The 25432-nt window shown below is 40.3% G+C and overlaps 1 long non-coding RNA gene across 1 annotated transcript; it reads right to left on the reverse strand.

Moving 5' to 3' along the window:
- Nucleotides 1-3406: 3406 nt before the first annotated feature.
- LOC103095258 (uncharacterized) lies at nt 3407-23832 on the reverse strand. The gene is made up of 3 exons (XR_008918226.1): nt 22457-23832; nt 21250-21401; nt 3407-19001 (listed from the first exon to the last, which is right to left on the reverse strand). It is a non-coding gene; the product is annotated as an uncharacterized LOC103095258 (long non-coding RNA).
- Nucleotides 23833-25432: the final 1600 nt, after the last annotated feature.

The raw sequence follows: 25432 nt of genomic DNA on the forward strand, positions 1-25432 counted from the left end.
TCCACACAGAGAGAAACTCTGGGTTTCTGGGAACGCCATCTCCCAGAATATGCACCTCTTAGGGGGATTTCCAAGGAACTGAAGAACTTGGAGTCTTCTATACCTTTGGGGGAATAAAGGCCAGGAAAGACAATTAATTGCTTTCCACGGAGTCGAGGGAAATAGGCTTCAGGCCAGAGGCTGGATGGACCACTTGGGAGAGGCCTAGATACCAGGGGAGACACTTCTGATCCAACAGGGAACTTCAGGTTTGATTCTCTCTATCCCTCCTCCTCAGGGTGCTCTTCACGGATGCTTGATGGCTTCTTGTTCAGTCTGGGACCAGGATCAGTCTGGGAGTTCCTTGAAGGGATAAGTACCCAAGTTCCCAAGGGATAAAGGTAACTCTGGGGGTTCCCTAAAACAGTGTTGTCACCATGGGGCCAGACTTTGCCCAGTCTGTGTCAACACATATTCATGTACCCATTATTCTGGCTTCATCTTCATCCTAGACTTTCCCTTTCCTCTCCAATGGAGCTAACAAGGAGCCAGACCAAATCCCACTCTGTCCTAGTACCTGGATGATGTGAGGCCATCCATGCCCTAACCCCCAAACCCAGGATGTTGTGCCCCCAAAGTGCCTCCCCTGCACACCACTCCCCCTTGGAAGATAAAGTGCTGGGGGGCAGGGACAGGCTCTAACAAGGTACAGGAAAAGGCCCCTTACTTGTAGAGGGGGGATAGGGAGGTAAGCATGGAGAGAGGCCCAGGTGGGAGATGTTTTAAGGTTGGAAAAGAGTTTATTTGGGGGTGGGGGGGTCCAGGCAGAGCCAAGATGGTGGCTTATGAGCACCTAAAGCCCAAACCTCTCTGACAATCCTTCCAAATGTAAAATAAAGAAGAGGGATGTCAGCCTGGTTGATAGACCAGCTGGAAAAGGAGTGGGTGGGGGGTGGCGGGGAGGAAGGAGACAGAATGATGTGAGTTCTGGGAGAGCTAGCTGGAACCTTCAAGTCAATGGGCAGCAGGACTTCACTTCCAACCTGGGAAGAAAAGAGGGAAGATGTCTTTCTGAGAGTAGAGCCAAGAATTCATCCACTGAGACCTGTCTTTCCTTCTGGGATCCTCAAATACCTCCAGTTAGACTCAACCATCATCTGTGTGCTTCTCAGTACAGATTTTGTGGGACTCATCTTGGCTTTAAGCCATTTGATCCATCCACCTGAATTCTTCTCCCCTATTGAATACTATTTCTACCCAGATATATATTTTATAAAGTTTATTGGAAGGGTAGTGTAAAGATTAAAATTTAGGGGAGACTGAGGCAGGTAGAAATTAGTTTCTCTCTGCAAGGAGTATTATATTTTATGAGGTTTATTAAAGGTTGAGAATTTAAGAATATACAAGTAAGAAAAAACACGTGCCTAGGCCAGAGGCCTAGACAAGACCTCACCTACATTATGGAAAGAGCCACGTCTGCCCCAAGACGGAAGTCCAAAAGAAACACAAAAACCTTTGCAATCAGGTTAAATCCTTTCTCGATCTCGGCCCACCTCAGAATTCCCATGAGATTACAAAGCATTTTGGGGAAGTGGAGCAAGGGCTTGTGGGGATTGAAGTCCAGAGTTCAAATCTCAATTTTACATTATCCCCGTTTGATCCTCTGGGAAGAAGTCCTTCCCCAAAGGATCATAAAAACACAATCAATTTAAAGATTACAATAATTTGAGGATAAGAAAAAAAAACAAAACCAATAATTACTGGACGCATTGACAGAAAGCCAGTTAGGAGGCAGTCCCCTTTGGCATAAAAGTATACATACAAATAAATGTTCAATCAACCACACCCAAAGTTCAATTTTGTGCAACTTGTGGTCTGGAGGCTTCTTCATGGTGGCTTCTCCAATAGTTCAGTTCTGGATTCAGAGAGGTGGCATCTTTATTTACCTAAAATTCTTCTCAAAAAGGAATTTAAACTTTGCAATTTAAATAATGATATTTTTTACATTCCCCCCGTTAAGAGGGTGATTAAAAAAACAGGATCACTTAGGGATGCATGGCTGAGGTATGAGGTATATGAATCAATTGGCAAGAGATATTAAAAAGATATCAGAAAAATCCATAAAAAAGAAAAATTTCTGGATGAAAATATAGACTATCAAAGTCTTATGTGCAAAAATTCCAAGTGAAAAGAAAAATAAATCTACAACGGGTTCTTCAATCATGGCCCAATCAAAATGATCTAGCAATGATGCATTTACTCAATCAATAGCCAGGACTACAGAAAGGTACCACACTATGAGAGGCAGAAAAGGGGACCAGATTATAGGAGCCAAGGTTTTGGGGATACTCATCTGTGAGTATTTTCAGAGGGAGTGTGGACTCAAGGAAAGCCTATGTCATAACAACATGTTAAGCACAGTAACCTCGAGTCTTCACACTAGGTTCAAGACCTTTGTATTGGCCTAGAAGTGCATCAATCCATCCTGGATTTGCTTTTCTTTGGCTTTGTGCAATGGCTCTTGTGTGTATATCTTGTCCTGGAATCAGACAGAATCATTAAGCAAAGTCCCATAATTTATTTAAATAATTAGTGGCATTGTTTTTATAGTCACAAGCTTTTTAGGGCATGCTCTGACAAATGTATTTCAAACTTGTAGTACTGAAAAAGCAAAACCTTAATGCTGGTGACATGTGCTTTAAATATAAAAAGGAGAGAAAAAAAATAGTATATTGCACATACAAGAAAAATATAATAAAAAAGAGCTTTAAAAAATTCAAAAATATAGCTTATAATCATTGACACTCTGTGTCAGCTAAGAAAATATAGAATACAAGGCTTTCTCACCAAAAATGAGATCCATTTCCTCTTAATATCTGGCCATGCTCACTGTGAGTAGAAGGCAAATGAACTGAACAAGGTTAACAATTTTTCATTTTTAAAAATACAGTAGTACAAATATATAGTTATCAATATCCCCAAAATTCTCAATAGCCCAATTAATTATAATAGCAAACAAACACTATCATATTTCACATAAGTTGCTGTATGGCATTTTAAATCTATGAATCGATGGATATTTGTGTCAATTTTTTGCAATCATAGAAAATCTTTCAATCTTGGTAATAAACATATTTTTAAACAAAGTAAAACTCATCTTGGGTTAAGAACATAATCAAGAAATCTATATATCATTCTGGTGCAAGTAAAGTAGTGAGCTGAAGAGTATAAATAATGGGGTGATCCTTTTTCTTGGCGGCTTTTTAGGGATACAAATGCCCTGATATTAACTGCCCCAACTTCCATTCACATATTTAGAAATGCGGGAAGGTTGGGGGTTATAAAATGTATTTCACTTCAGCTACTATTGGCCTTACCTCATGGTAGGGGCAAGCAAAAATAACCAGAGATTGTTAAAAAAAATTCCAAAAATCATATTTAAAAAACCCTTAAAATCATTTGAGATATTTAGCACATTAATTTTTCCAAAGGTTTTATACAATTGTAACCAGTTCTGAAGTCCATCTATCCTTGGCAAAATAGAAAAAAGCTGTTTTTTCATATATGGGCTTATTAAATAATATTTTTTAGCACAGTTATAGGGGAAAAACAACAGAATTTTTAAAACTAAGTACATTCAAAATAAATTCAATCAACCTTCAGTTCAAGCAGAATAATATTGAATCTAGTAATATATGAACTTAAAATCACAAAGTTAAACATTAAAACAAAAAATGCAATAGAATACAGAGATTTTTATGAACCATTGGAGTCTGAAATGCCTTAAAACATATCCTTTAGTCTCTTTGAAATTCTTTGGGTGTGTTTTTTTCTTTTAATTAATTATCCATTTAAATGTCTATTGTCCAAAGGCAGAGTGGTAAGGGCTAGGCAATGGGGTTCAAGGGACCCGTCCAGGGCCCCACAGCTGGGAAGTATCTGAGGCCAGATTTTAACCCAGGACCGCATGTCTTTAGGTCTGGCTCCCAGTTCGCTGAGCCACCCATTTGCCTCCCCAAAGTTGAATCTTTGGGCTGAATCTTTCTTCTGGCACACAGGTGAAATCAATGAAATTACCAGAACAGTCAAAAGGTATTCTTTTAAAACAGCCCATTGCTATTAAGGTTCCTGCTTGAAAAGTCTGTTTCTTCTCTCTCTTTTTCTCTCTCCCCTGCTCTGATACCTCCTCCTGCCCCAGTCCACGTGGAGCCCAGGCTGCCCACGTGGAGCCAATACTCCCCCCCATTTTGTTACCTACCAAGGATCTGGGTTTGTTGGGCATGCAGGTCACCAGTTGATTGCAATCTTAGTTGAATCAGGTGGGCCAGGTGAGTGAGAGAAACTCCGCTGGGCCAGGGCCAGAGCCGGAGCGCAGACAAGCAGGGCCAATTGGGGCCGGGAGAAGCAGCTGTCCGAATCGGATGGCGTCGGCAGGCAGGCAGGAGCTGATCAACAGCTTTGCGAGGGTAAAAAAAAGACAAGCAGGGCCGGGAGCTCGGGCACAAGGTGAGAGGCTACAGGAGCAGGAGAGGGCCGCAGGCAAGAGATGATCAAGATAGTTTTCTAAAAAGCATCTTGTAGAAACGTGGCTTAAAAAAAATTCTAGGCACTAGCTATTAAAGATTAAATCAGAAGATTGAGATATTTTGTTTGCCCGAAGTGGTTACACCAAACTGTAAAGATTAAAATTTAGGGGAGACTGAGGCAGGTAGAAATTAGTTTCTCTCTGCAAGGAGTATTATATTTTTAAAGGTTTATTGAAGATTAAGGATTAAAGAAAATACAGGATAAGGAAAACGTGCCTAGGCCAGAGAGGCCTAGACAAGACCTCACCTACATTATGGAAAGAGCCACGTCTGCCCCAAGATGGAAGTCCAAAAGAAACACAAAATCCTTTGCAATCAGGTTAAATCCTTTCTCGATCTCAGCCCACCTCAGAATTCCTGTGAGATTACAAAGCATTTTGGGGAAGTGGAGCAAGGGCTTGTGGGGATTGCAAGTCCAGAGTTCAAATCTCAATTTTACAGTAGACAAGCATTCCTATAAGTAACCTGACCACGTGGTGCTGTGGAGAAGAGAGAAATTATAAGAAAATGCAGCAAGACAAGAAGCTAGAGATGGGTCATCTGTCAGTCAAATGAAGATTCCATTTGGAATATTACTGGGAAAAGCAGTTGGAGCCAAGCCAACTGCTGGACTGGGCAAAAAGGCTTTTAGCTTCTAGCTGATGTGGAGGAAGAAGCTAGTTGTATCTTTGGGACTTGTGATAATCAAGTTGGAGGTGACCTGGCTAATTAGAAGGGAAAAGAAAGAAGGACAGCGGTTCTTATATATCTCTCTGACTGACTCTATTTCATGCTTGTGACAGAATTTCCATTTCCCTCAATATCCTCCAAATCAACACTCATTGTAGATAAGGAAATCCTACTCCTCTTACCTTATCCTCCAACCTTATCCTGTCTTCCCCAAATAAACCCCTTGTTTGACAAAGATTAAGAACTATTTCATTGCAATCTCATAGCTCATACTGAGTGATTTGAGGGAGACTGAAGAAAGGGGGAGGGGAAGCTGAAAGGTTTCCAAAGAGGGAGGAAAATGGGAGGAGGGTAGGCAAAACTTGATCCACTAGTTATCCAACATACCATCAAATATACACCCTCAAATATCATCTATTACAGTGCCTAGCCTTCCAGTCTTTTCCCTCTTCCCCCCCCCACCTGCCTCCTCTGTTCTCTTCTCCATTCTCCCCCAATTCTCTACAAACCTTCACCTATGTTGACCCACCCCACATTGATGGAGGCAAAACCTGGTGCAACTGTGCTATCTCAGGAATGTTTGATGGACAGGCTACTCAGGAGGGGGAGGGGATAAAACTTCCTTGATATACCTCTTTGAACTAGATTTAGGATTTAGCTAAGCTTAAGTATAAGAAAAGAAGCAGATAGTGAAGAAGGAGGCCAAGGCACCATGACCTCTGGTCTCCAGACTTTGAAAGCTAATCTACAAGGGGGGGGGGTGCGTTTGGGGCTCCCCTTTCACCTCTTTCCTTTTCTCCTCACACCTTTACCATCACTTGCCCCATACAACCTCAATGGACTATTGAAGATATTTAGACTCTAGGCTCAGGTTTATCTTAGGAATCAAGTAGGGAGACTAGGCTTTCACAGAGACAGAGGTTGAGTCCAACCTCTGCCTTTATGACCAAGGAAGCCATCACTCTTTCCTTGGCAGCTAGCCATATCTAAACCCTTGGGGCTGACTGTTGATGCCCCCAGGGAAGTGAACACCACAAAAGGGTCATTTTGTCCCACAAATACAATTATGACCTTAAGGGCCTTAACTCCTCTGAGGGAAGCACAGTGTTACTTCTTTGAGTGACCCTTTCTCCTGTCTCCTGGCCTCCATTGTTCACATCCCCCTCTGTGAAGACAGTGCCTAGTTTACATCTCCCCTCTCTGTAATGGAGGAGAGTAAATCCTCCTTGAACCTCCCCTTTCTCCCTCCTTTCATCTCTTCCATTACACAAACCAATATTTATTTCTCATTTCAAAGAAAATAGACATCCAAACTCAACAAGAAGTCACGAGATTCTCCTACTGAAAACAACTTGAAAGGTAGGCACAGTGTATCTATTTTCACAGGAAAAGGGAGACACAGGCTGGGTAAACCCCCTGCCCCACACAGCCCTGAGACCTACAATAAGACTGAGCTGAATGTGAGCACCATGGGCAGAGACCATAGTCTCTAGGGTTCACATCTGACCCACCACGTGGGTCCAGAGCTCTGGTAAGGACTGTTAGGGAGGAACTAGAGGGGTCCAACAGGCTGGGCACCCTCAGCCTGCTTGTTACAGTGAAAATTTTGCTCCAGGGTAGGCCAGCTCAGCAGGTTAGCTCAACCAGCTAAATCCAGTATAATAGCAGGGAATGGAAAAAAAAAAGAAGATTCAGTCTCAGGGCTTAACAGCTCAAACACTCTGCTTCAGTAAATCAGCAGAGGGGCAAATCTATATAGTCCATAGGGCAAGAAAAAGGTAAGTAAAATGAGAAAATGAGAGGGGGGAAAAAGGCTACAATTGTAAACTTCAATGGGGGTGTGAACAAGGGGATGACCAGGAGCAAAGAGAAATTTGAAGTTTGAAGAGATGCTGAGAAGAGGAGCAAATGGAACCTTCATAAGACCTTGGGGGATGGGATGGAGTTCCATCCATGTTCAAAAGCAGTTGGAGGAAGAGACCCAAAGTTGTTCTTATCTGGGACTCTGTGGAGTTGGGTGGAGGAACTACAAACCTCAAAATCCTTTGCTTGAATGGAAGAAGATATCAATTCTCAACTGAAGCCAGTCTTTGGGATAAAGACTCTCTTTTTCCCTTAAGGGAACTGTAATAAAATGATAACTTGTGGAAACTATTATAATCTGGTTTCGGTAAATGACTATACTCTGGCAGACTAGAGAGTTACTATGGAGATGCTAGGGGAGCCTAAGGATGCTTGGTTGTAATGGAGATAGAGGTACTACTTCAGATATAGAGATAGTGAGAGAGATACTGCTACAGGGGAATGCTCTGGGGTTTGCCTATAATCTGTATTGACAGCTGATGGATCAATCTATTTCCTAACCTCCTCCCTTCATTCCCAGATCCCACACACTCCCTCAACCCCTCCCTTCTTCCAGCCTCTCCCTCCCAGTTTCTTTTGAAACTTGTGGCTTCGCCCCTCCCCACTGAGTGGATTATAAAGATACTCTTTTCTTTTCCTTTTTCAAGTCAGGGGGTTTATTGGGAAACAGGATGAGAAACTGAGGTAAGAGGGATGAGGGTTTCCCTAATCTATAATGAAGAATAGGAGGAATTTGGGAAATCAGTCCAGTAACAACTGTGACAGAGGGACAGTTAGAGAGATGGAGGACCACTGTTATTCTTTTCTTCTTTCTTCAGTCAGATAATCTCTGCTTGAGTAACTCAAATCCAGACTCTGTCAAAAATCACAAAGATCTCTCTCTCTCTGCCTAAATCAGGAAAAGCCAGTCTCTATTGATCAGGGACCCCCAAAGAGAGAAGAGCAGAGGTTTCTCTCCTTTCTTGTTCAGTTAACTAGAGAGAGCAAAACAGTTTCTCCCCCTTGCCAGCTTCAACTGCTTCTTCCTGGGAAGGTTCTGTTTGGAATCTTTACCTTGATTTTGCAGATCATGTCCCCAGCTTGGTTTCTTGCATGCTTGGCTTATCTTGTAAGTCTTCTTTCTTCATGCCTCTACTACAGAACCCAAAGCTTATTCCTGAAAAGATTTCCTTGGCCAAACTCTCAAAAAACTATATAGGAAAGAAAAATTTAGGGACTTCCTCTACCCTCTGTCCTTTCCTTTCCTTATTCTTTCAACAACCTTATACCCAAATAAACTAGATATCTTGAGGTATACTAGAACTTGATTCAGAGTCTATGTGTTAGGAGGGGAATTTCAACCCATCAGTTAAGAAGGAGGCTGAGGGGAACAAACTTACTCTTTAGTCTATTCTGACTGACTCCATTGGTCAGCTTAGGGATGGGGGAGGAAGTGTCACATAGAATTCAATCCCCAAACAGCTGTTCAGTGGTTCCTTCCTTTTCAAAATCACCCTTGCTATTACAGGGGGTAAGGACCAAAGAACAGAACCAATGGATAAGGATGAGATCCAGGAAACATCAAGCAAAGCCTCAAAAAAAACCAAAAAACAAAAAACATTGAATTAGATGCTGGCTATGGAGGAGTTTAAAAAAATTAAAAATCAAATAAGAGAGATTAAAAAAAATGGCAAGAGGAAAATAGTAGCCTGAAAAGCAAAATAGGTCACCCGGAAACAGAGGAACAGACATTGGGAAATGATGCAAAAAAAATTGGGAGAGGAATGACTTGAAAAGAAGAATGGGCCAAAAGGAAAGGGAGAATCAAAAGGTCATGGAAGAAATTCAGTCTTTAAAAATTAGACTGGGGGGGAGTGCAGCTGGGTGGCTCAGTGAATTGAGAGCTAGGCCTAGAGACAGGAGGTCCTAGGTTTAAATCTGGCCTCAGACACTTCCCAGCTGTGTGACCCTGGGCAAGTCACTTGACTCCCATTGCCTAGCCCTTACCACTCTTCTGCCTTGGAACCAATACACAGTATTGATTCCAAGACAGAAGGTAAGGGTTTAAAAAAGATTAGAATTGGGCAAATAAAAGCTAATGACTTTACAAGATATCAAGACATATTAAAAAAATCAAAAGAATGAAAAAAATTGAAGATAATATGAGACACCTCACTGAGAAAATAACTGACCTGGAAAATAGATCCAGGAAAGACAATTTAAGAATTATTGGATTATCTGAAAATCATGACAAAAAAAATATAAGTTTAGACAGCATACTACAGGAAATTATCTTTTTTAAAATATTATTTTAAATTTTATTTAATTAGATGATTTAGAATAGTTTTCCATGGTTTCAAGACTCATGTTCCTTCCTTTTCCTCTCCCCAACCCCTCCCATATCTGATGCACAATTCCACTGGGTTTAACATGTGGTATCGATCAAGACCCATTTCCTTATTATTAATATTTGCACTAGGGTGATCATTTAGAGTCTACTTTCCCAGTCATAGCCCCACCAACCCATGTGATCAAGCAGTTGTTTTTCTTCAGTGTTTCTGCTCCCACAATTTTTCCTCTGGATGTGGATAGTGTTCTTTCTCATATGTCCCTCAGAATAATCTTGGATCATTGCATTGCTGCTAGTAGAGAAGTCCATTACATTTGATTTTACCACAGTGTATCAGTCTCTGTGTACAATGTTCTCCTGGTTCTGCTCCTTTCACTCTGCATCAATTCCTGAAGGTTGTTCCAGTTCACATGGAATTCCTCCACTCTATTATTCCTTTGAGCACAATATACCAGCATATACCACAACTTGTTAAGCCATTCCCCAATTGGAGGGAATCCCCTCATTTTCCAATTTTTTTTGCCACCACAAACTACATGGCTATGAATATTCTTGTACAAATCTCTTTCCTTATTATCTCTTTGAAGTACAAACCCATCAGTGCTATGGCAGGATCAAAGGGCAGACAGTCTTTTAGAGCCCTTTGAGCATAGTTTCAAATTGCCTTCCAGAATGGTTAGATCAGTTCACAACTTTACCAGCAATGCATTAATGTACCAATTTTGCCACATCCCTTCCAACATTCATTGCTTTTCATTGCTGTCATGTTATTCAATCTGCTAGGTGTGAGGAGATACCTTAGAGTTGTTTTGATTTGCATTTCTCTGATTATAAGAGATTTAGAACACTTTTTCATGTACTTGTTAATAGTTTTGATTTCTTTATCTGAAAATTGCATATTCATGTCCCTTGTGCATTTATCAACTGGGGAATAGCTTGATTTTTTGTAAAATTGATTTATTTCCTTATAAATTTGAGTGATTAGATCTCATCAATCACATAATCACATTAAGAAAATGTTCTAAATCCCATCTGATTAAAGAAATACAAATCAAAAAATTCTGAGGTACTACTTTACATCTAGCAGTGTGAGTTTTAAAATTAACAATCAATAACTATTATATTTTTAAACTTTCATTAATAATAACTAGAGCAAAAGAAATACCTGAGTTCAGCCTGGTCACAAGTCAAAAAGAGGCCAAGGGAGGAGTTATAGTCACTTAAATACAATCACATAAAACATGGGAATGCTGGAAAGGAGAATTTTGGGAAGTACTAAGGGACTTTTGGGGGATGAAGTACAAAGTCTCAAAATCTCCATTTATACATACCCCTCCCTGTGATACTTCTGGGAAACCAGTTTCCCCAAAAGGATCATGGAAACATAATCAACTTAAAAATTGCAATAATTTGTTGATAAAAGGAAAAGAGAATAAAACCAATGATTCCTAGGTTGACAAAAAGCCAATTTGGGGGCAGACCCCTTTGGCATAAGAGTATACATTCAAAACAAAGGCATTTCAACCCCTAATAGTTCAATTCACACCCCAAAATTCACTCTGGATCTTTTGGTGCAGCATATGATCTCTGCAGGCATCTATCTTCATGGCACATTCTGGATTCTGGGAGGTAGCAAGTTTTTTATCCTAAAATTATTGTATCCAAATAAAAGAGAAAAATAACTTGTGGATACAATACAAAATGTAAAAGTCTTATGTCTAAAAAAATCTAAGTAAAGGAAAAAATAAACCTATAACAGGTCCTTGAATCAGGGCCCAATTAAAATGATTTAAGAAATTATGCACTACCCAATCAGTAGGCAGGACTATAGAAAGTTTGCCACACTATGAAATACAGAAAAGGGACTAGATTTCAGCAGCAAGTGGGAGCCAGGATGGCAGTGAAAAAGAGGAGCTTGATAGAATGTGGCTTAGAGGAAGTTCAGCCTCTCACATATGTCAAAACAGTCACAACCTTGAATCCCAAATAAGTTCAAGTCCTCCTGTCTTGGCTCAAAATTACATCAATCCCACTGGGATCTGGTCTCTTTGACCTTGAGGTCCATAGGCACTATGCAGGTACTCTGGGCTTCTTTAGCACTGCACAGTGGCTCTTTTGTATATTCCCTTCTTCTGGAATCAGACAGAATCATGTCCCATAATTCTTTGAAACAATCAATAGAATCGTTTTTATAGTCTAAAGTTTTCTGGGTATGCATTGACATTTTAAGCTTATTTTATGTATTTTAAGCTTATATTACTACAAAATAAAAAAATTAAAGAAAACTCTCAATACTGTCGACGTTTTTCAAATACAAAAAGGAGAGAAAAAATAAAACTCAAATAATTATATTGCACATGCAAGGAAAAACAATAATAAAAAAGTTTTAAAAAATAAAAAGCTTACAATCAGTGACACTGTGTTAGCCATGTGTGAGTACAAATGATTTTCAGAATAAAATAGTATTATAGTAGATAATGCATATTCAAAGAAGTACCAAAGTTCCCAAAATTCACAATAGCCCAGTTAATTACAATAGCAAACAAACCCACTATCACATTTCACATAAGTTGCTGTATGACATAAAAAAAACCCTATGAAATGATGGATATTTGTCACAATTTTTAAAGATGTAGCAAATTTTTCAACCTTAGCAAACATATTTTTAAACAAAGTAAAACTTATTTGGGTCTAGAATATCATCAAGAAATCTAGATTGTTCTGGTGGAAGTAAATTAAAACGAAGAGTTTTGCATGAGCTCTTTTTTTGACTTCCTACTACATAGAAACACCTTGGTAGGAACATTTCTTTGTTTCTCTACCTTTAATACAACATTCTTTTAATATAAATATAAAATATCATTTATTCAGAAACTACTAGTTATGTAAAATTATTTCTGAAGACTCTTTAAAATTATGATTAAATTCTTAGCTTATTAAATTCTCTAAAGGTTGTATATAGCTTTTGATGAAGTCCATCCATCATCATCTGTGTAATCCCTTTATGGCAAGCCAAAATGTGAGTTTTAAAATTAATATTCAATAACTATTATATTTTTAAAGTTATTAATAATAACTAGAGGAAAAGAACTACCTGAATTCAACTGGGTCACAAGTCAAAAAATAAAAGAGGCCAAAGGAGGAGTTACAGCCACTTAAATACAATTGTAATATTTACTGGGAAAATGGGTGGGATGTGAAGAACAGGGGATACGGTAGGTTTGTAGCAGGGAATGGAGTAGTTGAAGGGAGAGAGGAAATATGGCTGCCAGTGAGGCAAAAGGAGATGCCCCCTGCTGAGACAGTATTTTTTTAAAAAAAAGTGGGTTCCCCAAAAATGGGCCACTTATGATAGCCTGCAGGGATATTTTCTCTATGGATTGATGCCGAAGATGCCCCAGAGCAGGTAAGCATGGACTCTCCTGAGGGACAAGCCTCCCCCAGACCAAGGTCATCCAGCAGGGATCCAATAAGGACTGTTTTTGGTTGAATGGCTCTCCTGAGGTTCAGCTCCCTCTAAGTCCCCTGAAGATAGTCCTCTGATCTGACTGCAATATTCAAATAAAGATAACTTTTAATAACAAGTTTGGATTATGGAGGGTATCAGGGAAGAGGGATTCCCTAGATGAGGTTTGAGTCTCTCAGCTTTTGAGCTGAGGCCAGCCCTCACAGGCTGGTGGTCAGTTTCTCTTATTCCTGTCTATGCTAATCTGTGCTAATTTTCTTAATTTCAAAGTCTTAGCAGAAGACAGCAAGAGGAAGAAAGTTCTGACCTTCAGAGCTGGTGGGCCTGTCTCTTTGGGCTGAAGCTCCTGAAGACTGGCCTTACAGTCCAAACTGCTTCCCTTAAATCCTTTTGTCGATGACACAATCACAAGAATCCAGGGAGAGTACACAATTGGGAAAATCAGGAAAATAGAGGCACTACTAATCAGAGACAGGGAGAGTTTTTTCCACTTCCAAGGCCAAGAAGAAAGTGCTCATCACAAGACCAACTGCCACTACCAGTTGCCCCTTCCCCAACCGTCAGTCTTGTCAATTTCTTCTCTCTAGCATTCCACCTGCTGTTTGTTCCAACTCAGTGGCAGAAAGTCCAGAACTTGTTTTCATTTTCCTTTCCACAACTATCCCCTTTTTTTGTTGTGACCTTCCTAAGGTCACTTATTTTTATTATACTTACCAAACTACTAAATCTAATTTCTAATTAGTTCCCCCAAAATAATAAACTTCCCTCAATTACTATATCACTATTCTATGCTAACTTCTACTATTCTATGCTATTCTAATCTACTCTAAGGAATTCTATGCAGGAAAGTTTGGGTAAGGGTAGTTTTAGAGTTTTACAATAAATTCAGTACAATAAATGTTTGAACAAAACCATTACAAAGAAATTTGAATCGGTGCTAATACTACTTACTCTTGCTAAGTTAAACTAAAACAGTTTTCCTATTTTATATATCTATTATTATTTGCAAACTATTTTATCTATATACATTTCCATTAAATATAATTTCAGCATCAACTTTATAATAAACAATTAAAACTATCTGCAAATACAGCTTAAGTCTATTCCTAAGTATAACTGTCTACGTTATATTTAACTTACTCCTAATCTATTCCCTACTTACTATAACTATTATCTAAGTCTTGTGAATCTTAAAAATTCTCAGACCCTACTTCAAAACACTTGGTTAAGACCATTCCCCATTTTAAACAATGAAGGTACTTGATCAGGAATGTGAGAACTCTACTCCACCCATACTTAAGCATACTTTAGGGGAAGATAAAGTAAATTCTTTAATGAACAATGAAAAGTACTTAATCCATACTTAAAGTAAAGCTAAAAAACCTTAAGCTAAGTCTATTTTTAGATCTAATACAAAAAGGTGCTAAGTACCTATGAAGGTCAAATTAATCACTAAAAGGTCAAGCAAGCTTAGCAAGAGGTGTGAGGTTTTAGTCTACTCTGGTGTGAATTACTCAAAAGTTTAGTCTACTCAGGTGTGAATTAAGAATGGTCAGTCCTGTGAAAAAGTCTACTGTGAATTGGTAGATGTGAAAACTTAGGGGAGGTGACATAGGAGAAAATTTTCTTTAAAAGGAAGAGGTTTAGGCCTCTGGGAGGACTCAGCTTGCCAAAGCTGAAGTGGAGGGCTTGATGGCTGAACTTAGTTAAGCTGAGGAGCTGAACTGGTGGGTTTCTCTGAACACTAGAATCTTGCTTGGGAAGGATCTTGTGGTGAGTGATTAAAGACTGACTGATCTCTCTCTTAAGGCTCAGGCTTAGGCCATGTTGGCTAAGGCCCTTCATACTTATTCCTCTCTTATTCTCTCTCCCTTTCCTTAATTCCTCATTTGTATTAATTAAAATCTCTATAAAACCCAGCTAACTTGGGTATATTTAATATTTGGGAATTTTCCCATGGCGACCACTATATTTTTGATTTGAAACCATATTTTCAAGGTCACAGTCTCTACTATAATCTATAACCTAATCTTATGTACAACATATATACATGCTATGCTAAATATTTACAGACTCTACCACTATGTTACTAACCTAATTATAGTATATATATTATTTATAGAGACTATTTACATAATACAATAATATACATAGTTCCCTAATCTTGATGTCAGTCAAATAGAACTATCTATTGATCTTTCTATTTGCCTAAGACCTTATGGAACTAACTATATGCATATTTACATTTTGCACAAACACAATTTCAGACACTTCTTTATTTAAACAAGATCTCCCAATATGTCAGTTTGTGATTTTGTGCTTTGTGTCTAATAGTGTTGTGTTGAATTAATACTTATCAAGTTTCTTCAGATTTCCACTTCTCATGTTGACTGATGGATCTCTTCTTTCTTCCAAGATATGTAGTGATGCATGCTATTTCCTTAATATGTGAAATTACTTTTGTTTTATTATTTCAACACATTCTGTCTTACACATAAGTCTCATTTCCCATCTGTCCTCTTCTTATATAAACAAATTTACAAAGTTCAAAGTCTTAGCTGTCCATTTCAGCTTTTTTTTCTCCCTTTCTTTGTTTCTTCTCTCTAGCAGCTTTTCTTGATGCTTTTACTCTGGGCTGGTTTAAAATCTTTTCCTCTGGGATGCTTTTCCTCTGGGCTGGAAAGTTATCTTCCCACTATGGCATGCTTAACTGCTAGGATCTTGTTGTCTCAAACACTATGTGTCACTATTTTTCTGGTTTTACATGGGAACAGTGGAACCATGAGTCTTTCCATGCAATTTTATAGCTGTTGGGGTAGTAAGCAATACTTCATGTGGTCCAGTCCATTTTATATCTGTAGCCAATTTTCTATTGAAATTTTTTAAGTTTACTATGTCTCCTGGTTTGATGGTGTGCAAATTGTAATCCAGGGGTACTGTTTGTTGCATCAAGCCCATTTCATGCAACTCTGCTATTCTTGTTTGTAAAGCTTGTATATATTTTGTTAATTGACAATCTAGTTTGTGAGAAGATATAAGTCAGAGAAAGGAAAGTGTGGTAGGATCATTACATTGTTTGCTTCTTCTTCTGTTTGTTTTCTATCAGGTATATAATTTTATTCTACTTTTTTTTTTAAACCCTTACCTTTCATCTTGGTGTTGTAAACCTCAAAATTTCTTAGACTTATAAATGTTGGAAATTTCACCATTGGGAAATTTCATACTTGAAAAATTTCCTATTGATAGTGGGTCTTGGCTATTGGAATGTGAACCCCATTGGCATGAGAGTTTCCCCCTCCTCCCTTCTTAAGATTACTTTAGGACAGAAACCTTTTGCTGAACAATGGAAAGGACTTTGACCTATGCTTAAGCATAGAACAGGAATTTCTTTGAGTCATGATTGATTTTGGAATTGATACAATGGAGATACTTGGAATCAATCTCCACCCTACTCAGTCCTAACAGGATTGAGGAAGGGCTGCAGCATAGATCAAAATTTAATTATTTGAAAATATGACCTTCAACAGACATGTGCAAAGCCAGAGACCTCTGGGTGGTCCTGGGTTAAGCTAGAGCCTCCATTGGCACAGGGAAATTGATGGACAGTGATTGGTAGATGTGAGAACTGAGGGGAGGCAACTTGGATGGTTTCCTTAAAGAGAGAGGGGTCTGAAGACTCAGGTTGGTGGTTTTAGGAGTTTGTCAGAGTGGTTGCAGTGTGCTCTGAGATTCCAACATTTATAAGTCTAAGAAATTTTGAGGTTTACAGTGTCAATACTGTGTATTGGCTCCAAGGCAGAAGAGTGGTAAGGGATAGGCAATGGGGGTCAAGTTACTTGTCCAGGGTCACACAGCTGGGAAGTGTCTGGGTCACATTTGAACCTAGGACCTCCCATCATATCTGTGAAAAATCTGTAAAATATACTGTTGTATGTCTATATGGAACCTTTGCTCCAGGCTGGGTGAGGTGCTATCTCTAGCTTTCATTTATCACAATTAAAAGTTTGGATCTTTAGCCTGGAATTTCTTTATTTCTTGCAGTTTATCACTATGATGTGATATGTCAGGATTCTGAGATCCCTTAGGAAAAAGTTCTGAGGATTCTCAGGAGCTTTTCTTTTAGGGGGACTATGTTTTCTGAGTCCACCTCATTAACGAACCCACTATAAACTGAGGTGTGCCCCATGTTGTTAGGGGTGATTTTTTCATAGGCTATTTTGGGTCAACTTCTGTCATATTGGTGTATATTGTTGTTACTATCCTTTTCTTTAAAATGTCTAGTGAGCCACATGCAGGTTCAAAGAAAGAAGGCCACAGGGGTAATCTTATATCTCCACCAGAGTTAAATTTGGTCAACTTGTGTCTTCCCCATAGTTGGATGGACTTTATCTATACCTGGGTGCTTTCTATTCCTTCTCAGAAGAGAAAATTTGTGTAGGAGGTTTGGAGGACCTTATCCAAGTGGGTTCAGTGTTTGCTATTCACAAACTCTAGAAAGAATTTGCTTTTTAGGGAAGTCTAAAGTTGTTCATTTGATAAAATAGCCTTCAAAAAATTTTAAAGCGTAAGCTAGTTTTATGATGCAGTAATATTATAAATATGTTGTATATACATCTCTAAATCAGTGTCTTAAAGAGCAAGAAGGAAATGTTAAAGAAATCTAGGTTACTGAAGTGAGAAGTTGGAAACAAATTTTTGAGACAGGAAACAACTGTTTTTATTAAGAACTTCACTTAAAGTTATTAAGCCACGAATAAGAGTTAAAATCCAGGGCAGAATTATTTGAAATGAGAACCGAACAAGCCCCACAGCTCCATTATCTTATTCAATTTTTTCTATGTGTCAAAGGTCTGAGCCTGTCTTAACAGGAAGATTCAGTTTTTATGTCTAAGGCAAATAATCCTTTAAATAGTCCCTAGAAAAAAGAAAGAAGGGAGAAAAAATTGCACAAGATCCTCAAGTTCAGTGTTGTACATCATCCACCGTAACTGAAACACTGTGGGACAATGAAATGTAATAGATTTTTCTACTAGTAGTAATGCAATGATCCAGGACAATCCTGAAGGACTTGTGAGAGAAAGAATGCTATCCACATCCAGAGGAAGAACTGTGGGAGTAGAAACTTAGAAGAAAAACATATGATTTATCACATGGTTCTATGAGTATATGATTGGGGGTTTTGGTTTTGAAAGATCACTCTATTACAAATATGAGTAATATGGAATTAGGTTTTGAGCAATAATACATGGCTAAACCAGTAGAACTGCTTGTCAGCTCTGGAAGGGAGCAGGGAAGAGGGTAAGGAGGGAACATGAAGCATGTAACCATGGAAAAATAGTCAAAATTAAAAAAAAAAGTTAAAAAATAAAAGAACCAAAATGAAAACTATTGAGAAAGCCATAGCTTAGATAATCCTTTTAGGTTCAAGATAAATGATTTTCCTAGGAAAAGGAAAGACCTAAAGTTTCTGTATGTTAAGTGCACTGATATTTTAATATTTGAAAAGCAGACCTTTTAGCCCTCCCCTGGAATTACCATCCTTTTTCTTCTGCTAAAAACATACCTTTTCCTGTCTGTGCCATCACCTGATCTTGTCCCAAAATTCTTCTGAAGCCTCCCTGACAAGCCTGACTGACCTATCCATACCCAGGTTCCTGGAGGTCAGGAGCAGAGATAGTCCTTGTGCCATCCCTGGAATTCTGGAACACACTGCCATCCCCCACTGACAGAGGGTATCACACTGGAGGGTGGATGAATAAATGACAGTGCTTGTTCCTGTCTCTCTGGAACCTCATCCAGGCAGGAGCTACAGAGGCCCTGGAAAAGCCCCAGCACACAGTTCGGTATTGTATGTGACCTTTGAGCTCACACTGACAGCAAATAGTGATGGCACCCCTAAAGGCCTGGGAAAGACAGAGGTTCAGCTGGATTCTACCTTGGGGGAGCTTGGCCAGGGCTGAAGATGGAATTCACTCACCGGGGATGGGGGCCTCGGGGTCCCAGTGGCCATTCCCTCTGGCTCCAGGGTCTCTGCCTCGGCCAGACTGTGGTCCTAGAGGGAGTGGAAGCCCTAAGGTGGAGAGACTTCATCTTGTTCACCTGTGGGGCACTAAAGAGGGGGAAGGCTCAGAGGGGCTCCTAGGGCCCTTCCCCTGACCTCAGTGGAGATGTCCCCACAGGAGGGGACAGGGAGCCTTAGGCTCAGAAAGGACATTGGACTGGCCAGGACGAAGCCTCTGCTTCTTCTCTGCTGCTCTCTCTGGCTTCATTCAATTCAGAAACTGCATTAGGTGCACAGGGTGGATTGAGGGAGACTCCTAGGAGGAGAGGTTGTGGGGTAAGGAGGGGGAGATGCTGACAGATGAGAGTCAAGCATCACGTAGGGTTTGAGGGGAAATGTGTTGGCATTTGTTCTGTGCTGGAAATTGGGGCTCCTTCCACGGTCTGTGGGCACGGGCATCCCCCCACTCCAACCAGGCTCATGTTGGCTTCTTCTGTCCTTGGACCTTTGGGGAAGGGCAGGACCAGCCCCACCCCCATCCTATGACTGCACCCCTCCCTCCCTGAGCTACATCCTGGATGGAAGGGGGGACATTCTCTCCTCTGGGGGAGGGCAAAGCCTCACCATGGCTCCTGGTCCAGCAGAGCCACTCTCACTATCATTTTGTCCCTTTTCTATGGTCCTATAAAGCGATGAATAGACAGGGAGACATAGAGACACAGAGATCCCTCCCCCCCATCACTCTGGGTGCACCTGCACTGGAGTTTCTCCCTCCCTCCCCCCAACCCACCCACCCAGACTCACAGGCTTAGTTAACTGGTTAACAGTAAATCTCAACTGGGTCTTCAGAAATGATTTTCAGATATCTAATTGCACATCTACCTCTGACTGATCATTTGCCTGCCTTTGGGTTGTTTGCAATAAAAGGTAAGGGTCCATTTAATAGTTGAAATGAAGTGCAATTGCAATACTATATTCCCAACTTCCGCATTAATTAAAAATGTAATGGACGAGAGATCTGAAGTAATTTTCAGTGTTGTAGTCCTCACCTCCACATTGCGATGGATGGGACATACAAAGACATGCCTTGAACAGTGAGGTAAGATGAGAGGCAGGAGAATTTTACTTGGGTTCTTACTTTTGTTCTTTTTATTTTCTTCTACTTCAAGGGATTATTAAAAATCTTCATAAAATATAATACTTGGGAGTTATTGGATATTAATTTAAATTTTACACTGGCCTCCTTCCTATGATATAGAAAGAGGCAACGGAAAGAAACATGAAAGGATTTTTGAGAACAAAGATTTAAGGTTAGAAGAGACCCAAGAAGCCCCTGAGCCCAACCTCCTCTTTTCAAGGAGGACCAAATTGAGGCAGACAGGCTAGTCCTTGTCCTGAATTACAGGCCAGAGGATTAATGGTTCCTATACTATATTAATCCTAATAGCAAGGCGTTGAAGTGGAAAAGCCCCAATTCCTGTATTTTAGGAACAATTACTATGTAGTTCTCAGTAAGACCTAGCTTTGAAATTTCATCTAGTCTATGGCTTTTTACATTTCCTTTGTCTTTAAGTATCTCAAAGAACTTCTTCCTCTTCCATAGAATTTGGTGAATGAGTTAAGGGGGCAAAGGCTGAGGGTTGGACGGACAATCTCCTAATCAAGCATTTGCCAGTTAGGGGTGTCTTGGGGTGCTCCAGGGAGGGGCTGAATAATGAGCTCCTAAAACTCTCTATTAAACTGCCTGAGCAAGATCTGGGTTCTCTGGTCACTGGGGAGGCCCCTGACCTCCATTGTTCATCCCAGGGCTAATGCTGGCCTGACCCATACACAGAACTAACCAATAAACGGACACTTCTCACTCCAAATCACTGTCTCAAATAATTTCAATTCTAACAGGAAGAAGGAGCTGAGGTAGTTTGGGAGCCCAAGTTGGCCCAGTTCTAAGCCCAGATCCTATCCACCCCAGTTCCTGACTTACTCTCCTCTTTCTCCAATATCTATTTGAATAAAAAATGAAGCCCCTACAGTACCAATAGGTTTTCTCCATCTGCCTTTCCAAGGGCAAGTGTACTCCCAGGAATAATTCTCACTGCAAAAGTTAGCATGTGCAGGGAATGAAGGCTTGCCCAGAATTTTACCGAGATTTTCTCCCTCAAGCAAGGGTGCATGATACATGAACTAAGAGAAAGGTGGAGTTGACTAAGGCCCAAGTTCACTAGTTTTAAAAACTTAAAATGCCTTTTAAAATCATGACTTATTCTAATTATCTTAGAATTATAATCACAATTATTTTAAAACTATTACTAACATTAAAATCTAATGGATAAGACAATAGGGGTATTTTCTCACTCACAATTCTGGAAGTTTAGGATGATATCCAAGGAGTCACACCTAAAAAGTCTTTAATGGTGCCTTATGCAGTGAAGAATTTCCCACTTTGGTTGATGATATCTTCCAGAGGGCAAGAGGCTGCTTGGCAGGTACAGAGTTCCCTTTGATGCCCATCTGAAAGAAAAATATGCCTGTGTATTAACTGAAATTTTGCACATAAAATTCAGGTCCAGTTAGAGGCTAGACTAGATGTCTTCTGAGATTAGATTCAGGAATAGGAGTTTGTAGCTGTGGTTTCAAATTTGAACTGAAGCTACCTAAATTACAAGAGACAATGTCATGAGCGTCAAAACAAAGTATCAGTTTCCCATCACATAGTTCAAAGACATTTTAAAAAATAAAAGCCAGGCAGAAGAAAACCACTTGCTTTTTTATCAATGATGAAGGCTCAAAATGATGCACATAAGGCACAAAATGAAGGCATTCCTTAGATGGAAGAAACAAAGTTTGAGAGGAAATGGTCTTTACACCCAGAAAGCAGATTCTGGATATTCTCCAGCATCACCTCCCTGTACAGCTATTTCTGAGAAGGGTCCAACAGGCACCACTCCTTGTGGGTGAAGTCCACAGCCACCACACTGATTGTTACTGAACCCTAAACAAGCAAAAGAATCAAGATTCAGAGCTGAGCCTTCAGAAGTCATCTTGTCCAACTCTCCTAGTGGGTGGTCTAGCACACTCTCAAACTGCATCAAAATGCATCATGCCTTGCCAGCTCTGATCTAAACACTTGGGATACAAGAAGTATAAAAGGCAGTCTGTGCCCTCAGGTAGCATACGATCTAATGGAGAAGCAAACTCACCCACAAATACCTGTAAAGAATGATGGGAAATAATTATGGAGGGGAGTCACTAGAAGAGAGAAAGTCTGGGAAAGGCTCCTCATAAAAGATGAAATTTGAGTGAAATTAGAAGACAGAGAAGCCAGTAGATAAGAGTAGAGCAGGGGCGAAGCACATTCCAGACAGAAAAGAGAGCCACAGATAGAGTGCCCAATCTGGAGATGGGAGGTCCTGGGTTCAAATCTGTCCTTCCAGTTGATCACTCCTTATCACTCTACTGCCTTAGAATCCATACTTCATATAGACTCTTAGAGAGAAGGTGAGGATTGTAAATGGAAGGTACAAATCTGGGTTTATCAGCTAAGAACACCTAGAATTGATGCTTACCAAAAGGTTGGGGAAAGGCTTGAGTCTTATCTCTCAGAAACTCCTTCTGTCATACAGCTTCTACTGCTCTGAGATTGGCTTCCTTCAGCCAGCACTGCAGGAGAATTCCTCATGTTCTCTTTGACCTGGGATGCCTTTAGAAATTTGGGGTGTCCAGGGAAGCCTGTTCCCCCTTATTATTATTGTAATTCATCTTGGAGACTTACATTAAATTCGCAATTATTTATTTGAGAGAGAGAAATGAGCAGTCTACCTAGGTAGTCTCTGATTTAAACTGGAGAGGTGGAATCTTAAGCTTTGCCATGTAGAAGTGGGCCTGTAAAAAAGGCCTCAGAGTTAAACCCTCCTTCCCCCTCCTCCATTCCTTGCCTACTTTCACACAAGTCACTTGCTGCCCATCCCGTATTTCCCCTCCACTTCTCCCTCCTCTGCTGGGTCCTGGCCTTGGATCCTAGCACCATCGTTGTCTCCTGCTCCCCCTCCACAGTCTTCTCTGACTCATATCTCCTTTTTACCCCAAACTTGGGGTGTCTGGGTCCTCCTCCTCTGGTCTATAAACAAGGATGGCCAGTTGTCTGCAGTTCAGCCTCTTGCTTCTCTCCACTCCCCTCAGCCACAGGCTCAGCATGTATCAAACCCCATATAAGCTGGTTATTGCCTTTCCTTGGGGCCAACCTCTTCTGGAAGCTATTCAGGGAGTTTAACAGAGTTTGAGGGGCTCATTATTCAGTACCTCCCTGGAGCACCCTGAGACACCCCTAACTGGTGAAAGCCTGATGAGGAGATGGTCTAGCCAACTCTCAGCCTGTCCCCGTTACACACAGGGGGACTTGGGAAGGTTCCCTCTCAGGCCTGAAAATCCTCTTTGCCCCCTTCACTCAGTCACCAAATTCTGTTGACAAAAAAAAAAAAGTTCTTTGGGATACTTAAGGACCAAGGAAATGCAAGAAACCATAGACTAGATGGAATCTCAGAGCTGGGTCTGACAGAGAAATACATAGTAATTGGTCCTAAAATAAAGTAATTGGGACATTTTTCCCTCTGGGACCCTGATATTAGAATATGGCACAGTTTGGCCCTCCGTGAAATGAGGAGGTTGGGCTCAGGGACTTCTTGGATCCCTTCTAACCCTAGATCCATGTTCTGTGGGAGTAGAAACGCAGAAGAAAAACATAAGTCTGATCACATGGTTCAATGGGGATATGATTGGGGATGCTGACTTTAAATGATCACTTTGTTGCAAATATTAATAATATGGAAATAGGTTTTGAGCAATGAGAAATGTAAAACCAAGTAGAATTGCTCCTTGGCTCTGGGAGGGGGGAGAATGAAGGGGAGGGAAAAAACAAATCATATAACCATGGAAAAATATTCTAAATTAGTTAAATTTAAATTATTAATATTTATTAAATTATTTATTAAACATTAAATACACAAAATTATCATTAACTTAATAAATGAATAAGATAATTAAATTACAATTAATTAAAATTAAATGTAAAGTAAAATAGATATAACACAAAATTAAGAAATTTTAAAGGTTTTATAATATAAAATAAATAAGTATTAAAGCTCATACAATAAAAATGAATAAAAATATAAAACAAATAAAAATGTTTGGACAAAAATATAGCTGTGATTTTTGTGGTGGCAAAAAATTGGAAAAGGGGGTACCTATTGATTGGGGAATGTTGAACAAACCCTGTTAGCTGATGGTAATGGAATTCTTTTGTGCGGTAAGGAATGATGAACTGGAGGATTTGTATATGAAGTAGAAAAACCTCCAAGAACTAATACAGAGTGAAATGAACAGAACCTGGAGAAAATGGTACACAGTAGCTGAAACAATGAGGGCCGGTCAAATGTAATCGACTTTGCTACTAATAGCAGTGTAATGATCCAGGACAATCCTGAGGGACTTTTGAGAAAGGCAATGCACATCCAGAGAAAGAACATGGAAGTAGAAACTCAGAAGAAAAACATGTGATTCATCACCTGGTTCTATGGGTATATTATTGGGGGTTTTGGTTTTAAAAGATCACTCTTGCAAATATGAATAATATGGAAATGTTTTCAGCAATAATACATAGATAACACAGTGGAATTAACTGTCAGCTCCAGGAGGCGGGATGGTAGAAGGAAGGGAGACAACAGGAGTCATGTAACCATGGAAAAATATTCTAAATAAATTTTTTGAAAAGTTAAAAATTTAAAAAGGAACCAAAATAAAAAATAGTGAGAAAGCAATAGGTTAGATAATCCTGTTCAGTTCAAGGTATTGATTTGAATAGGAAAAGGAAAGACTCATTTTCTGTAATGTAAGCACATACCAAGTTCCTGATGGTTTAATATTATTTGAAAAGCAGACTTTTTAGCCCTCCACTCAAAAACTCCCAGAACACAGCTGGGGACTGGGGGTGACCTTTGAGGTCCCACTGACAGCAAGCAGCCCCTGGAGGCTGGGAAAGACACAGGTCTGAGTTCTCCTGGATTTCTGTAGGGAACTTAGTTAGGGCTGGGGATGGACTGCACTCACCTGGGATGGGGGCCTCTGGCTTGGCCCAGACTGTGGTCCTTCAGGGGGTGGCAGGCCCAAGGTGGGGAGGCTTCCTCTTGGTACACCTGTGGGGCATTGGAGAGAGGAGGACTCAGAGGGGCTCCCAGGCCCTTCCCCTGGCCTCAGAGGAGACTCTCCCCACTGGAGGGGACAGGGAGCCTCAGGAAGAAGCCTCCCCACCCCCTCCGCTGCTCTCTCTGGCTTCATTCCATTCAGAAACTGCTTTGGGTGCACAGGTGGATTGAGGGAGACTCCTAGGAGAGGTTGCGGGGTAATGGGGGGATGCTTACAGGGGAGACAAGCATCAGGTGCAGAGTGACCGGACTGTGTTGGCATTTGTTCGGTGGCCGACATCGGAGCTCCTTTCATGGCCTGCGGGGACGGGAACCTCCGCCCCCCCCTCCAAACAGGGTCATGCT

Source organism: Monodelphis domestica, chromosome 4 (genome assembly GCF_027887165.1).
Source record: "Monodelphis domestica isolate mMonDom1 chromosome 4, mMonDom1.pri, whole genome shotgun sequence".
NCBI lineage: Eukaryota > Metazoa > Chordata > Mammalia > Didelphimorphia > Didelphidae > Monodelphis > Monodelphis domestica.